At 42.0% G+C, this 18,356-nt stretch overlaps 1 protein-coding gene across 2 annotated transcripts in view; it reads right to left on the bottom strand.

Annotated features, from left to right (window-relative positions):
* LOC109869730 (forkhead box protein J3) overlaps positions 1-15,988 on the bottom strand; it is an 87,970-nt gene extending 71,982 nt beyond the window's left edge. Inside the window, exon 1 of one of the 2 annotated variants that reach the window (XM_031803475.1) lies at positions 15,708-15,988. The gene's annotated coding sequence lies outside the window, so the exon portion shown is untranslated. The remainder of the gene's footprint in view (positions 1-15,707) is intronic. The other variant, XM_020459995.2, reaches the window with a different exon arrangement.
* Positions 15,989-18,356: the final 2,368 nt, after the last annotated feature.

Below are 18,356 nucleotides of genomic sequence, written 5' to 3'. Positions count from 1 at the left end.
GTGCTTGCGTATTGCGCGAGAGACCGAGGATAAGTTAAGCTTATTATGCATAACACAAAATTAGCACAAAAAAAAATTCGGCTTGAATGTATTACCTGAAAAAAGTAGGTTAGGACATCTACAGTTGAAGTCGGAAGTTTACATACACTTTAGCCAAATACATTTAAACTGTTTTCACAATTCCTGTAAAAAATTACCTGCCTTAGGTCAGTTAGGATCACCATTTTATATTAAGAATGTGACATGTCAGAATAATAGTTGAGAGAACGATTTATTTCAGCTTTTATAGCTTTCATCACATTCCCGGTGGGTCAGAAGTTTACATACCCTCAATTAGTAGCATTTCCTTTAAAATTGTTTAACTTGGGTCAAACATTTCAGGTAGCCTTCCAAAAGCTTCCCACAATAAGTTGGATGAATTCTGGCCCATTCCACCAGACAGAGATGGTGTAACTGAGTCAGGTTTGTAGGCCTCCTTGCTCGCACACGCTTTTTCAGTTCTGCCCACACATTTAATATAGGATTGAGGTCAGGGCTTCATGATGGCCACTCCAATAGCTTGACTTTGTTCTCCTTAAGCCATTTTGCCACAGCTTCGGAAGTGTACGAAACATTAGGAACACCTGCTCTTTCTATGACATACTGACCAGATGAAAGCTATGATCTCTTATTGAAGTCACCTAAATTCACTTCAAATCAGTGTAGATTTAGGGGGGGGGGGGGGGGGGGGGAGACAGGTTAGTCATTTTAAGCCTTGAGATAACAGACGTGCATGTGCGCCATTCAGAGGGTGAAAGGGAAAGACAAAATATTTAAGTGCCTTTGAACGTGGTATGGTAAGTAGGTGCCAGGCGCACTGGTTTAGGTGTGTCAAGAACAGCAACGCTGCTGGGTTTTTCACACAACAGTTTCCCGTGTGTATCAACGACGGTCCACCACCCAAAAGACACCGAGACAACGGTGGGAAGCATTGGAGTCAACATGGGCCAGCATCCCTGTGGAACACATTCGACCCAAGCCCCGACACTGTTCTGAGGTCAAAAAAGGGTGCAACTCAATATTAGGAAGGTGTTCCTAATGCTTTGTCCACTCAGTGTATATAACATTCACTGTCAGAACACAAGCCAGGCTAAATGATGCTGTACACAATTAAGATTCTAAAATAGCAGTTTATATATTAATAAAAGCCAGTAAATAATTTCACAAATATTTATTTCAGAGTATAGGATAATTTCAGTGTGGACCAAAGTCCTGCTTGAACCCTGTAAAGACAATTTCCTGACTAAACCTGGTCAGTAGTAGAGCTAAGCCTCCAAAGGATACCTGCACATCTTTGAGTAATTAAAACCACCTTCAAATGTCCTTAAAACAGAAACACACCAGCCCACGCAATCACACACACTATCGTCTCCTGAAACTTCAACGAGCCAATCTACCAGAAATACAAAACTCTGTCTCTGCGGATCCCCCTGGAGAGCAACATACAAGAGAAGAAAACAAAGATAATACTCCGCCCGCAAACCAGTTTATTTTTCAGTTGAAAAAAAATTGAATGTTTAACACATTCATCTAGTCAAACATTCATGGCAAAACAAAAAGGGAAGAGGGAAAATGCCAGGTGAGTGTTTGCACAAGTCCTTATTTTTCCCTCATTAAGAGTAGGCTTTAGCTGCAAATCAAGCAGCCACAAGCCCCGATCTGCTGTGCTGCTGCGGTTGTTGTTGCAGTTGAGAGCGTGGGCTTGAATGTTGTGGTGGCATAGCGTTAGAGTAGTGGAGGTGCTAGGATGAGTAATACGTTACAACAGAGAGGGGTCATAGCACTGCTGCTGGGGAAAGGGGGGGGGGGGTGAAAAGACAGTGATTACCCAGTCAACCAGTTCCAGTCCTTACCACAGGTTTGATTGGTACACAGGGTTCAGAGCATGTCTGATTTGTGGTTACGTGTTAATACCATCAGAGGTATTTAGCTTCTGTAACCACAGCTCAGCCATGATGAAGCAAGCGCCAAAATCAAATCTCTGAATGCAACCACACCTTGAACCACAGCCATCCATAGAATCATTGCCTGTCAAGAGTGTGACTTGACACAGGAATTACAGACAATAGTGCAAGACTAGTAGGAACCCGGAGACCTTGGATAGAAAGGGCTTGTGCCAAGTCCACAAATGCATTCATTAAGAGTGGTAAATTAAAACGTGATGAGGAAGCAGTTGGTGCTGTTAGCCCAACACATCACCAGGGGCACACTGCCTGCCCTCCAGGACATCTACAGCACTCGGTGTCACAAGAAGGCCAAGAATAATATCAAGGACCTCAGCCACCCGAGCCACAGCCTGATCAACACGCTACCATCCAGAAGGGAAGGTCAGTACAGGTGCATCAAAGCTGGGACCGAGAGACTGAAAAACAGCTTCTACCTCAAGGCCATCAACAGTATGTTAAATAGTCACCACTAGCCAGCCTGTACCCAGTACCCTGCCCTGAACATTAGTCATTAGCCACCTAGTTACTCTACCATGCACCTTAGAGGCTGCTGCCCTACATAGTCAGGGAACACTGGTCACATATACTATTCTTCAGATATACTACATATTCTATATTGTCTATACATTCAATTATACACAGTGCATTTGGAAAGTTCAGACCCTTAACTTTTTCCACATTGTTAAGTTACAGCCTTACTCTAAAATTGATTAAATTGTTTTTTTCCCCCCTTCATCAATCTACACACAATATCAATGACAAAGCAAAAACAAGTTGGCTAATTAATTAAAAATAATTGAAATATTAAATAAGTATTCAGACCCACAGTTGAAGTCAGAGGTTTACATACACCTTAGCCAAATACATTTAAACTCCATCTCACAATTCCTGACATTTAATCCAGGAAAAATCCCATTTTAGGTCAGTTAGGATCACCACTTTATTTTAAGAAAGTGAAATGTCAGAAAAATAGTAGAGTGATTTATTTCAGCTTATTTCTTGCATCACATTCCCAGTGGGTCAGTATTTAACATACCCTCAATTAGTATTTGGTAGCATTGCCTTTAAAATGGTTTAACTTGGGTCAAACATCTCAGGTAGCCTTCCACAAGCTTCCCACAATAAGTTGGGTGAATTTTGGCCTATTCCCCCTGACAGAGCTGGTTTGTAGGCCTCCTTGCTCGCACACGCCTTTTCAGTTCTGCCCACACATTTTCTATGGGATTGAGATCAGGGCTTCGTGATGGCCATTTTGCCACAACTTTGGAAGTATGCTTGGGGTCTTGTCCATTTGGAAGACCCATCTGAGACCAAGCTTTAACTTCCTGACTGATCTCTTGAGATGTTGCTTCAATATATCCACAAATTTCCATCCTCCATGAAGCCATCTATTTTGGGAAGTACACCAGTCCCTCCTGCAGCAAAGCACCCCCACAACATGATGCTGCCACCCCCGTGCTTCACGGTTGGGATGGTGTTCTTCTGCTTGCAATACTCCCCTTTTTCCTCCAAACATAACGATGGTCATTATGGCCAAACAGTTGTGTGTGTTTCATCAGACCAGAGGACATTTCTTCAAAAAGTACGATCTTTGTCGCCATGTGCAGTTGCAAACAGTAGTCTGGCTTTTTTATGGCGGTTTTGGAGCAGTGGCTTCCTTCCTTGCTGAGTAGCCTATCAGAAATTAATTGTTGTAAATTCATTTATATTTTTTGAGATGTGAATACCAAGTATGTCTACTTCACCATCCACCCATTTTATTGGAAAACTACACGGTAGTGTAAACACTTTAACGATCCGATACGTAATATGGTACACTTGTCATAATTAGGTTTTAATCCAGAGGCTAGAAAGGTATCAATATATTCAATTGAGACTGTGCAAGAATCCAGAAAAAAATGAAGTGTTAAACAAACCAAAATATATATTTGAGATTCTTCAAAGTAGCCACCCGTTGCCTTGACAGCTTTGCACACTCTTGGTATTCTCTCAACCATCTTCATGAGGTGGAATGCACCGAATGCATTTCAATTGCCTTCTTAAAAGTTAATTTGTGCAGTTTCTTTCTTTAATGCATTTGAACCAATCAGTTGTGTTGCGACAAGGTAGGGGTGGTATACAGAAGACAGCCCTATTTGGTGAAAGACCAAGACCATATTATGGCAAGAACAGCTCAAATAAGCAAAGAGAAACAACAGTTCATCACTTTAAGACATGAAGGTCAAGCCGGGAAATTTCAAGAACTTTGAAAGTTTCTTTAAGTGCAGGCGCAAAAAGCATGGAGCGCTATGATGAAACTGGCTCTCATGAGGACCGCCACAGGAAAGGAAGGCCCAGAGTTACCTCTGCTGCAGAGGATACGTTAATTTGAGTTAACTGCACCTCAGAAATTGTAGCCCAAATAAATGCTTCAAAGTTCAAGTAACAGACACATCTCAACATCAGCTGTTCAGATGAGACTGTGTGAATCAGGCCTTCAAGGTCAAATTCCTGCAAAGAAACCACTAAAGGACACCAATAAGAAGGGACTGGCTTGGGCCAAGAAACACGAGCAATGGACATTAGACCGATGGAAATCTGTCCTTTGTTCTGTGGAGTCCAAAATGTGAGATTTTTGGTTCCAACCAACGTGTCTTTGTGAGATGCTGAGTAGGTGACCGGATGATCTCCAAATGGGTGGTTCCCACTGTGAAGCATGGAGGGGGTGTGATGGTGTGGGGGTGCTTTGCTGGTGACACTGTCAGTGATTTATTTAAATTCAAGGCACACTTAACCAGCATGGCATTCTGCAGCGATACACCATCCCATCTGGTTTGGGCTTAGTGGGACTATCATTTGTTTTTCAACAGGTACAATAACCCAACACACCTCCAGGCTGTTTAATGGCTATTTGACCAAGGAGCGATATGGATTGTGCAAAGCTGTCAAGACAAAGGGTGGCTATTTGAAGAATCTCAAATATATTCTGATTGGTTTAACACTTTTGGTTACTACATGATTCCATATGTTATTTCATAGTGTTGAGGTCTTCACTATTATTCTACAATGTAGAAAATAGTAAAAAAAAAAACCTTGAATGAGTGGGTGTCCTAAAACTTTTGACCGGTAGCGTATGTTGTTTGTTAACATGTCAGCACTTTTTTTTTTGATTGGTTGCCATTTAGGTTAGGCTATTTGATCAGAAAAACCTTCATGATGTAAAAAGTTTGTCATACATTGTATCTCCAGCCTGTAGGCTACAAAGAAGGCCGCATACACTTTCTACGATATGCAATCATTTTTAGGATGGAACGTGGAGCGCCGTGTCTCTCCAACAGCACCCTAGAGAGGCGTGCTGGGAATGGACAAGATAAATATTGAGTCCTGCCTTTGACAAAGTGGGCACTGCTTATCATAGGGTGGCATCAGCGCTCACCTAAAAAGCCAATATGACACAGGTTGACAGAAATTGTAATTGTTTTTGGGCAGAATTATGTTAGATTTTATGTGTTGTTGGAAGTGCGTCTTGGTCCGTCTAGCTCAGAAAATGCCGCCCTCGTCAATCTGCCACCATAGGGGTCCTCCTAATCCTGCCTAATGGGCAGGCCGGCCGTGATTTCAAGTTTAGCCAACTTGGATCTATTTGCTAGCGACGAAGGTTGAAGAGTTGAATTGTTACGAACACACACTTGTCTCCAACTATTTGAAAAGCATGTTAGTCAGTCCACTTGTTCAGATATTGAAATAAAGTGGCTTACCTTCTCAGAATGCCAATTCCTTATATAAAATTGTGTTTATGCTTATTGCACATTTATAAAACATGGACTAGGCAGCTAGTATAACAGTGTTGGCTAAAATGCTGCTAAAATAAGGCCATTGCTTTTCTATGGGCTTATTTTGGACCTAAGCTTATCGCTTGCCTTCCTGCCATTTGTACAACATCTCCCAGTTAGGGCGGAGAAGTGCATCTCGTCATTATATACAGATCGTGGTGTAAAATGGGAAGCTGCACACAGCACAGAGGAGTGAAGGAGACGAGACCAAAAATACGACATGAAAACAAGGGGACAAAACGCTCATAAAAATGAACAAAAAGCTTGATTTCTTGCGATACATACATTTGGAATACCGCGTAAAAACATTCATTCGAATTGATCTAATTCGATATATTGCCCAGCCCTCGTCACACAGCAATGACACCAATCTAATCCCAGGATTTACATCTTAAGACCATGCTTTAACTTATGTTCCTTGAAAATAAACGAATTATTGCCAGTCTAGCAGCCACTGCCTATGCATGACACTAAGTAGAATTATAACACTCAGGGCAGAGAAAGGGGATCCCAAAGAGGATTAGATTAGCAGGAGTTTGGTAATTGCATTGTTTCCTATAAATCTTTATTATCGTGATGTTCATTATTCAAAAAATTTCCTGAAACTGAATACAAGTTGTGCATATCTTGGTGAACAAGTTTAGATACATTTTGAAATATGCTATTCTTTACCCCCCCCCCAAAAAAATGTAGCTAAAATCACACCTGCCATAAGGGAGGGAAGAGGGAGTACCTTCAAGAGAGAGAATAGTGAGCAATAGAGCAGTTTTACATTTATTAGCAACTAATAGCCTACATTTAAAAAACATGACCAATAAAATATGAGCAAAGATTTATTGAAACTGAAAACATCAATTTGAACGTTGTTCAAAAAGCCCCTTAAAAGTTGCACATCCATGTGAAAAGGGTATGAGGCTTTCATAACTGAGTCCCTTAAGAGTTTGGGTCTCTGTGAGATTGAATGTATTCACCGATTAGACTTGGGTGGCTGGGATGCACGCCCTCTGCTGAATGGATTGCTAACAGCCACCCACTGATCACCAGGCTTTTAGACAGAGCGGCTTTACACTTCTGCATTTTAATGGAGTGGAGGGCAAGAGTAAGGAGGAATCCAAATATCTTCAGAAGAAAAATTGGAAGTTATGACAAAATACACCCTCCTCCCAGAGTTTGACAAGCTGAGGGGGTTTCCTGGGGAGGACTGCGTTGTGTGGGTAACCTAATGTCTCAAAAGGAGCCTGTCGGCGTGTCGAACTGTCATGTCTGGGAGTAATGGGCATTGAAAAGAGGGAGAAAAGGGTGCAAAAAGCCAAGGCCAACATTGTACTTACTTTCCACCTCGATGCCAAAGCCGATGTCTTCATTTGAAGGTTCTTGCTCAACTTTCAATAAAATTGAGTTAAGCCTCTTGACTAACTACTGTTTGATACTTCACTAGTTACAAAAAAAAATCAAATGTACGCACTCTACTGTAAGTCGCTAATTTGATAAGAGCGTCTACTAAATGACTAAAATGTAAATGTAGGTGTCCACTTTGGGTCCAATCCTGACTTGAGATGCATGCGCCATAACTCGATTTGAATCTTACATTGATCAATGGACAATTTCTGCAGGGTTTGGAATAAACATCCCATGGAAGGATGGGGCCATAAAGTAGGCTACTGAGTTCAGCAGGGCTGACTGTAAATGTATTTATTTAGTGCAAAATTTGGTTTTGGGTTCTGAGATTATGGTTGAATCCATGCTGATTTAATCATTTCAAATTCATTAAACAAGTGAAATTAATTTTAATTTCAGAGAAATTAAAATTAATTATTCATGAAATCAATTCACATCCCAAATCAACAGGAGAAATTGAAATGATTCACCCCAGCACTCCTTTTCAGATCTCAACCAATAATCGAATGAACTGCCAACACACTGTGGCCCTCGAGAACTTAGAATTAAATATCTAGCCTACACAGATACACAGTAACACCTAAAAACAGCTTACAGGAGAGAAGAGGTTGCAACCCATCAACAACCCGAAAAAATCCTGAGAACAGCAAAGTTAAAAAGGTGTATTTTTCCATAAATAAAATATGTGAGTGCAGTATTTGGGCACACTCCCCCTACGAGAGGTCCCAGGAGAGGGAAGGAGGCTGTTTGTGAACTCGGGCTCAGCACAGTACAGGATACAGCACTGCATCACTGAGAAAGCAACTGCATTCCCACATCCACCCATTTTCAGTTGTCCTCTTTAAAAATGCATCGATTTACAGCAAAAATAGATTAAAGCGCCCAACCTAAAAGTTTGGCTTCTGAATAGCATTAATAATGGAACAACCCCCAAAACCTAGAGGCATTCACTTGAAGGAACGGCTTCGGTTTTGTTGCACTTTAAAATGGGGAGAAATTTACATGTTTTAGAAGTATCACAGCTTTTTGATGGTTATTTATAATAACATTGTTTCACATGCAAGTAGGCTGACAATTGTTACTCATTAAAAACACAACCAGTACAACGCAATACACTACTGTGTCAACCCAAGGTTTTACACAATGTTCAGAAGTGGAGCTTTGTGTTCTTCTCACTCAGATAGTTGGCAGCAATAAGAAGTTTGTAAGTGTCAGTTCAGTTCTGCCAAACCAGTTCTATACGAGACACTTAAAATGTAGGTAGCATAAACGTAAATGACATGTAGCTTATGGATTTGCATTAGTACACACATCAAAAGTCCCAATGCAAAGTTACACCTCACTTAAAAACTGTTCCAAGTTAAATAAAACTGACCAGAATTTCAAAGAATGCTGAAGTCATGTTGGAACATTTGTTTTCCGGGGTGTGATGCAATTTGGAGGACCCCGCAAGCCAGCCTATTCCCTATAATGTAAACTCCAAATGTATAACTTCAAATTAAACCAAATCGTTTGCACCAGTTTCTTTAAAAATGTAAATTTACATTTTTCTGCCAATTTACAAGCACATATTTTAACGTTAGCCAGCCAGTAGGGATAACTTTAGCAGGCTAGTTGGCTAGAAACCTTGCAAGTTGATTTATTGAGTCAGCCAGTTGCAGTTTTTGCATTTTGTTATAATTACTACAGCAGCACTACAGCATAATTTGTCTGAAAGAAATCTGTAGTCAACTAGCTATTAGCCTAGCCAGCCAAGCTCCACGGTTACTCTCGGTAAGCTGGAGCCCAACTACTGAAGACCAGCTAGAACACAACCGAAACATAACCACAGATTATAAGCAAAGGAGAGAGCAGAGACTTACAGATTGATGGTTGGGGCCCATCAATGGTAAAACCTTTAAACGAGTGGCAGCTGAGTTAGCTACCAAAGCGGGCACTTCACCAGGTCAAAATCCAAAATAGATAGATTCCAGATGTCAGTCAGCTAGAGCACTAGCAACAAGCCAAGGCAACAAAAAAAATGTACAAGACTGTTATGACAGGGGGGAGGGGGTAGGTTTATGACAGTCATAAATACCTCTTCCCCCTTTTTCCTCTCTCTACCCTACTGAGGTTACATTTGCAAAACCCTTGGTTAACATACAGTGCCTTGAGAAAGTATTCGGCCCCCTTGAACTTTGCGACCTTTTGCCACATTTCAGGCTTCAAACAAAGATATAAAACCTTATTTTTTTGTGAAGAATCAACAAGTGGGACACAATCATGAAGTGGAACGACATTTATTGGATATTTCTAACTTTTTTAACAAATCAAAAATTGGGCGTGCAAAATTATTCAGCCCCTTTACTTTCAGTGCAGCAAACTCTCTCCAGAAGTTCAGTGAGGATCTCTGAATGATCCAATGTTGACCTAAATGACTAATGATAATAAATACAATCCACCTGTGTAATCAAGTCTCCGTATAAATGCACCTGCACTGTGATAGTCTCAGAGGTCCGTTAAAAGCGCAGAGAGCATCATGAAGAACAAGGAACACACCAGGCAGGTCCGAGATACTGTTGTGAAGAAGTTTAAAGCCGGATTTGGATACAAAAAGATTTCCCAAGCTTTAAATATCCCAAGGAGCACTGTGCAAGCGATAATATTGAAATGGAAGGAGTATCAGACCACTGCAAATCTACCAAGACCTGGCCGTCCCTCTAAACTTTCAGCTCATACAAGGAGAAGACTGATCAGAGATGCAGCCAAGAGGCCCATGATCACTCTGGATGAACTGCAGAGATCTACAGCTGAGGTGGGAGACTCTGTCCATAGGACAACAATCAGTCGTATATTGCACAAATCTGGCCTTTATGGAAGAGTGGCAAGAAGAAAGCCATTTCTTAAAGATATCCATAAAAAGTGTCGTTTAAAGTTTGCCACAAGCCACCTGGGAGACACAACAAACATGTGGAAGAAGGTGCTCTGGTCAGATGAAACCAAAATTGAACTTTTTGGCAACAATGCAAAACGTTATGTTTGGCGTAAAAGCAACACAGCTCATCACCCTGAACACAGCATCCCCACTGTCAAACATGGTGGTGGCAGCATCATGGTTTGGGCCTGCTTTTCTTCAGCAGGGACAGGGAAGATGGTTAAAATTGATGGGAAGATGGATGGAGCCAAATACAGGACCATTCTGGAAGAAAGCCTGATGGAGTCTGCAAAAGACCTGAGACTGGGACGGAGATTTGTCTTCCAACAAGACAATGATCCAAAACATAAAGCAAAATCTACAATGGAACGGTTCAAAAATAAACATATCCAGGTGTTAGAATGGCCAAGTCAATGTCCAGACCTGAATCCAATCGAGAATCTGTGGAAAGAACTGAAAACTCCTGTTCAAATGCTCTCCATCCAACCTCACTGAGCTCAAGCTGTTTTGCAAGGAGGAATGGGAAAACATTTCAGTCTCTCGATGTGCAAAACTGAGAGACATACCCCAAGCGACTTACAGCTGTAATCGCAGCAAAAGGTGGCGCTACAAAGTATTAACTTAAGGGGCTGAATAATTTTGCACGCCCAATTTCAGTTTTTGATTTGTTAAAAAAGTTTGAAATATCCAATAAATGTCGTTCCACTTCATGATTGTGTCCCACTTGTTGTTGATTCTTCACAAAAAAATACCGTTTTATATCTATGTTTGAAGCCTGAAATGTGGCAAAGGGTCGCAAAGTTCAAGGGGGCCGAATACTTTCGCAAGGCACTGTATGTATGCATGCATGCATACATACATACAGCAAAAAAGAAAACGTCCCTTTCTCAGGACCCTGTCTTTCAAAGATATTTTTCAGAAAAATCCAAATCACTTCACAGATCTTCATTGTAAAGGGTTTAAACACTGTTTCCCATGCTTGTTCAATGAACCATAAACAAGTAATGAACATGCACCTGTGGAACGGTCGTTAACACATTAACAGCTTACAGACGGTAGGCAATGTAGGTCACAGTTGTGAAAACTTAGGACACTAAAGAAGCCTTTCTACTGACTCTGAAAAATACCAAAAGAAAGATGCCCAGGGTCCCTGCTCATCTGAGTGAATGTGCCTTAGGCATGCTGCAAAGAGGCATGAGGACTTCAGATGTGGCCAGGGAAATAAATTGCAATGTCCATACAGTGAGAAGTCTAAGACCGCGCTAGGGGGAGACAGGAAGGACAGCTGATCGTCCTCGCAGTGGCAGACCACATGTAACAACACCTGCACAGGATCGGTACATCCGAACAACACACTTGTGGGACAGGTACAGGATGGCAACAACAACTGCCGAGTTACACCAGGAACGCACAATCCCTCCATCAGTGCTCAATCCACAATAGGCTGAGAGACTGGACTGAGGGCTTGTAGGCAGGTCTTCACCAGCAACAACGTCGCCTATGAGCACAAACCAACCGTCGCTGGACCAGACAGGACTGGAAAAAAGTGCTCTTCACTGATGGGTTGCGGTTGTGTCTCACCAGGGGTGATGGTCGGATATGCGTTTACCGTGAAGGAATGAGCATTACAACAAGGCCTGTACTCTGGAGCGGGATCGATTTTGAGGTGGAGGGTCCGTCATGGTCTGGGGCGGTGTGTCACAGCCTCATCGGACTGAGCTTGTTGTCATTGCAGGCAATCTCAAAGCTGTGCGTTACAGGGAAGACATCCTCCTATATCATGTGGTACCCTTCCTGCAGGCTCATCCTGACATGACCTTCCAGCATGACAATGCCACCACCCATACTGTGCGTGATTGCCTGCAAGACAGGGATGTCAGTGTTCTGCCATGGCCAGCGATGAGCCCGGATCTCAATTCCGTTAAGCACGTCTGGAACCTGTTGGATCGGAGGGTGAGGGCTAGGGCCATTCCCCTCCGAAATGTCTGGGAACTTACAGGTTCCTTGGTGGAAGAGTGGGGTAACATCTCACAGCAAGAACTGGCAAATCTGGTGCAGTCCATGACAAGGAGATGCACTGCACTACTTAATGCAGCTGGTGGCCACACCAGATACTGACTTTTGATTTTGACCCCCCCACTTTGTTCAGGGACACATTATTCCATTTGTTAGTCACATATGTCTGTGGAACTTACTCCAATGTTGAATCTTATGTTCATACAAATATTTACACATGTCAAGTTTGCTGAAAAATAAACACAGTTGACAGTAAAAGGACATTTATTTTTTTGCTGAGTTTATCTCTCATCATATCGCCCAGCCCTAGCTGACACTTAAATAGCGTGCCATAGAATTCTGTGGTAGACCACAAACTGTGCTGCAGTATGACGCAACTTTGAAAGGAACTACTATACATTCTACAGTAAAGCATACATACAACAGCATACAACTTTGAAACCTTTGCAGTTTGTAGGTTACATTTTATGGGAAATGTTCACAGAGAGTGGCAAGAAAAAGTATGTGAACGCTTTGGAAATACCTGGATTTCTGTATAAATATGTCATTTAATTTGATCTGACCATTTAGGTCACAAGACAAACAGTCTGCTTAAACACACAAACAAGTAAACGTGTTCATGTCTTTATTGAACACACCATTTAAACATTCACAGTGCAGGGTGGGAAAAGTATGTGAACCCTTGGATTTAATAACTGGTTGACCCTCCTTTGGCAGCAATAACCTCAACCAAATGTTTTCCGTAGTTGCGGATCAGACCTGCACAACGGTCAGGAGTTATTTTGGACCATTCCTCTTTACAGATAGCCTTACATTCCCCTGCAAAATGTCTTGATAAACTTGGTAAATCATTTTTTCCATATATGATAGCAAGATGTCCAGGCCCCGAGGCAGCAAAGCAGCCCCGAGGCAGCAAAGCGGCAGCAAAGCAGCCCCAAACCATGATGCTCCCTTCACCATACTTTACAGATGGGATGAGGTTTTGATGTTGGTGTGCTGTGCCATTTTTTTCTCCACGCAGTGTTGTGTGTTCCTTCCAAACAACTCAACTGTAGTTTAATCTGTCCACAGAATATTTTGCCAGTAGCACTGTGGAACATCCCGGTGCACTTTTGCAAACTTGAGACGTGCAGCAATGTTTTCTTTGGACAGCAGTGGCTTCTTCCGTGGGGTCCTCCCATGAACACCATTCTTGTTTAGTGTTTTACGTATCGTAGACTCATCAACAGATGTTAGCATGTTCCAGAGATTTCTGAAAGTCTTTACCTGACACTCTAGGATTCTTCTTAACCTCATTGAGCAGTCTGTGCTGTGCTCTTGCAGTATGGCAACGCCAAGGAAGAGTAGCAACAGTGCTGAATGTTCTCCATTTCTAGACAATTTGTCTTACCGTGGACTGAAGAACATCAAGGCTTTTAGAGATACTTTTAACCCTTTCTAGCTTTATGCAAGTCAACAATTCTTAATCTTCTGAGATCTATTTTGTTCGAGGCATAGTTCACATCAGACAATGCGTCTTGTGAATAGCAAACTCACATTTTGTGATTGTTTTTATAGGGCAGGGAAGCTCTAATCCAAATCCAGGTAATTCCAAAGGGTTCACATGCTTTAATCTACAGTGGCAAAAAAAAGTATCAATACATGAGGGGAAGGGGAGTGAATTATTGTGTGTGATCATAGGTATTGTCTGTGCTATGTTGTGTTCATAGGTACAAGGAGAAGCAACACTTTCACCCCCAAATCGCTACAATAGTGTTGTAATGAGGATGACCTGGTTTGGCTATCAGAGATGCATGTACACGTGAGGGACAAGCTCTCCAGTGGGTGGCTGTTCATAAGACCAAACCGCTCACTCAATGGAACTAGCTTTCTTGAAGCAGTGGTAAAGGTCGCTGCCTTTGGTCATGGCTACCTGAGTTTGAGCCTCCTGAGTCTCTACAGCATCGATGGCATTATGGAGAGTGAATAATAAACAATATTCATGAAAATATGGCACAATTTCCCAACACCTAGCAACCAAAAGGAACCTCCAATTTCAATTCCTGAGTTGATGCTGAATCCCTAATTTATTAGCGATGCATTTGCTGACAATGACCGTAATTATATTGACCTCAGAGATTAAAATACAAATCAGAAAACATTTGGAGGGTTCCGTTTTATCACGTTTAATGGGAATCTGCATAATATATCTTAATGAGGCACTTAATGGTCTATGAGAGATCTATTGAGAATGTCTACATGGCAATTAGCTGAGAGTGTGTGGCAGCTGTTCTACAATTAAAATGCCAAATTACCTTCAATCAACACCATTTAAGACTGCACGTAAAACTCAACACAAAATGTTGAGAAAAATCTGTTCAGACAACTCTGATCTTGATAGGAGTAAGGGACGTATCCAAATCAGGAACCAGTGTTCTCTCTTTATAAAAAATAAAAAATTATCTTTCACCCTCTCACTTAATGGTCTGGTAAGATTAAACATTCAGTTTTTCCAGTACACCTAAACTGCAGTGTTGTGAAAGGAGTCATTCCCAACTATGGCAAACCTGATTTTATGAGACTTGAATACAGGCATTAACACCAAAAATGGATTAAAGATACAAGGCCAAAATAACAAATGCATGTCTGAAGTTATAGCATCATGCAAAAAATCTTAAGGTAGTAGGTTCTGTCTGTATTCATAGGCATACATACAAGCCATGCACTGAATATGCCAATGGTCATTATTCAAACAAAAACATGCCAATATACTGTAGTCTACAGATGGTATTTGTCATGGACATGAGTAGGCTGCCAGTGAATATAGCCATCAATCTTGTATTTCCGGTACCTTCCTTTTGACAGGCACTTAGTTTGAACGCTTTCAATAAAATGACTAAATAATATTAGTTCGTACACGGCTAAATTGTAGCAAGAAAATTACTTGTCTCCGACAAGAAAATCAGTGGAAACTTTGCAACGGACCATTTCGAAATATATAAATATTGTAACTATTTGCTGAATTTTAGCGTGCAACAATTGTTGCAAACACAACATCACATCCATTTAACTGACACATAGGTGGGAAGTGACAACAGCGTAATACAATGCTACTTACCACACTAAAATTGCACTAGTTTTTTGTTCTGTAATTTACCAGTTACTGAGATGCAGCCCCAATAGCCTACTTTGACATTTCACAACTATCATCGCTTCAAAAGTTCCAGCGGGTCTAAAAAGTAGAACTTAAAGCGCATGTATGGTTGCATAACGTTACATGTCAATGTTTGAGCATCCGTTTCAATTTCGACCAATCGAAATTCAATGTAAAAGTCATTTTACTACTTGCAAGGCAATTAAAACAGAATCAATCTGAGCAGCACAGCCGAGGATCACCCTGAAAAAAAAGGTATAGAATATTGCTTGAAACTTGAAGTTAATATCCTGAAATAACATGGGCTGTCTATCTGCATAGTATGATGACAGGGAGAGAGAACCTGTCAGGGCCTGTCCACAGCGCAACCCCGGAGCTCAAGTACATTTCTTTGCCTATGTGAGATATTAGGCCTAACGTTACGACATTCCCAAATTCGCTTTACTTACCCCGGTGGATGGTTATTTAACCGGTTCAAATTTCAGAGGTTCAGCTGTTCCAGTGCTGCACTTGAACATTTCCTCCGAGGACGGAGCTACTTCACCTTCTACGGTTGTCACTGAAGTTGTACGCCCCATGCGATACTCGTGTCATATTGACCAGTTCTGTGGTCAGTTGCGTCCCTTGATTTGAAGACTTCCTCACCCGGCTATTCGCATTTGCTTCTCCAACAACAGAATCCCGCCGGGTTTCCCCGCTCCGACTCAGTTCTCTTGCAAAAACCACCGGAACTACTTCCAATGCCAGACGGAGAACGTTGAAGGCAAATCCATGCACCACGGTCAGACAACATCACATAACTAGTTCCCATATTCAATACTTAATTAACTTTTCATAGCGAATTCATTGTCGCCTACAACAATAACGTGACAATAATAATAACCATAATCATCATAAAATGTTAATCATTATTCATGTATTTATTTATTTAAACGTAACTAGGAAGCTAATTCACATCCATAGTTACTGGGCAGGTGAAAACAGACCATCAAAACATAAATACAAAAACATAGCATCATAACAAACAAGTAATATATATATATATATATATATATATATATATATATATATATATATATATATATTATTATTTTTTTTTTAAATGCATGCATCAAACTAGTCATGATTACAGCAGCTAATGGGGATCCATAAAAAATAAATCAAATAAAATTTTATTTGTCACATACACATGGTTAGCAGATGTTAATGCGAGTGTAGCGAAATGCTTGTGCTTCTAGTTCCGACAATGCAGTAATAACCAACAAGTAATCTAACTAACAATTCCAAAACTACTGTCTTATACACAGTGTAAGGGGATAAAGAATATGTACATAAGGATATATGAATGAGTGATGGTACAGAGCAGCATAGGCAAGATACAGTAGATGATATCGAGTACAGTATATACATATGAGATGAGTATGTAAACAAAGTGGCATAGTTAAAGTGGCTAGTGATACATGTATTACATAAGGATGCAGTCGATGATAAAGAGTACAGTATATACGTATGCATATGAGATGAATAATGTAGGGTAAGTAACATTATATAAGGTAGCATTGTTTAAAGTGGCTAGTGATATATTTACATCATTTCCTATCAATTCCCATTATTAAAGTGGCTGGAGTTGAGTCAGTGTCATTGTCAGTGTGTTGGCAGCAGCCACTCAATGTTAGTGGTGGCTGTTTAACAGTCTGATGGCCTTGAGATAGAAGCTGTTTTTCAGTCTCTCGGTCCCAGCTTTGATGCACCTGTACTGACCTCGCCTTCTGGATGATAGCGGGGTGAACAGGCAGTGGCTCGGGTGGTTGATGTCCTTGATGATCTTTATGGCCTTCCTGTAACATCGGGTGGTGTAGGTGTCCTGGAGGGCAGGTATTTTGCCCCCGGTGATGCGTTGTGCAGACCTCACACCCTCTGGAGAGCCTTACGGTTGAGGGCGGAGCAGTTGCCGTACCAGGCGGTGATACAGCCCGGCAGGATGCTCTCGATTGTGCATCTGTAGAAGTTTGTGAGTGCTTTTGGTGACAAGCCGAATTTCTTCAGCCTCCTGAGGTTGAAGAGGCGCTGCTGCGCCTTCTTCACGATGCTGTCTGTGTGAGTGGACCAATTCAGTTTGTCTGTGATGTGTATCCCGAGGAACTTAACTTGCTACCCTCTCCACTACTGTTCCATCGATGTGGATAGGGGGGTGTTCCCTCTGCTGTTTCCTGAAGTCCACAATCATCTCCTTAGTTTTGTTGACGTTGAGTGTGAGATTATTTTCCTGACACCACACTCCGAGGGCCCTCACCCCCTCCCTGTAGGCCGTCTCGTCGTTGTTGGTAATCAAGCCTACCACTGTTGTATCGTCCGCAAACTTGATGATTGAGTTGGAGGCGTGCGTGGCCACGCAGTCGTGGAGAGGGCTCAGAACGCACCCTTGTGGGGCCCCAGTGTTGAGGATCAGCGGGGAGGAGATGTTGTTGCCTACCCTCACCACCTGGGGGCGGCCCGTCAGGAATTCCAGTACCCAGTTGCACAGGGCGGGGTCGAGACCCAGGGTCTCGAGCTTGATGACGAGCTTGGAGGGTACTATGGTGTTGAATGCCGAGCTGTAGTCGATGAACAGCATTCTCACATAGGTATTCCTCTTGTCCAGATGGGTTAGGGCAGTGTGCAGTGTGGTTGAGATTGCATCGTCTGTGGACCTATTTGGGCGGTAAGCAAATTGGAGTGGGTCTAGGGTGTCAGGTAGGGTGGAGGTGATATGGTCCTTGACTAGTCTCTCAAAGCACTTCATGATGACGGATGTGAGTGCTACGGGGCGGTAGTCGTTTAGCTCAGGTACCTTAGCTTTCTTGGGAACAGGAACAATGGTGGCCCTCTTGAAGCATGTGGGAACAGCAGACTGGTATAGGGATTGATTGAATATGTCCGTAAACACACCGGCCAGCTGGTCTGCGCATGCTCTGAGGGCGTGGCTGGGGATGCCGTCTGGGCCTGCAGCCTTGCGAGGGTTAACACGTTTAAATGTTTTACTCACCTCGGCTGCAGTGAAGGAGAGACCGCATGTTTTCGTTGCAGGCCGTGTCAGTGGCACTATTGTCCTCAAAGCG

The sequence above is a fragment of the Oncorhynchus kisutch genome, linkage group LG24, assembly GCF_002021735.2.
Source record: "Oncorhynchus kisutch isolate 150728-3 linkage group LG24, Okis_V2, whole genome shotgun sequence".
Classification (NCBI taxonomy): Eukaryota; Metazoa; Chordata; class Actinopteri; order Salmoniformes; family Salmonidae; genus Oncorhynchus; species Oncorhynchus kisutch.
Note: the sequence above shows the minus strand (reverse complement) of the source record. Positions and strands in the feature narration are given on the sequence as shown.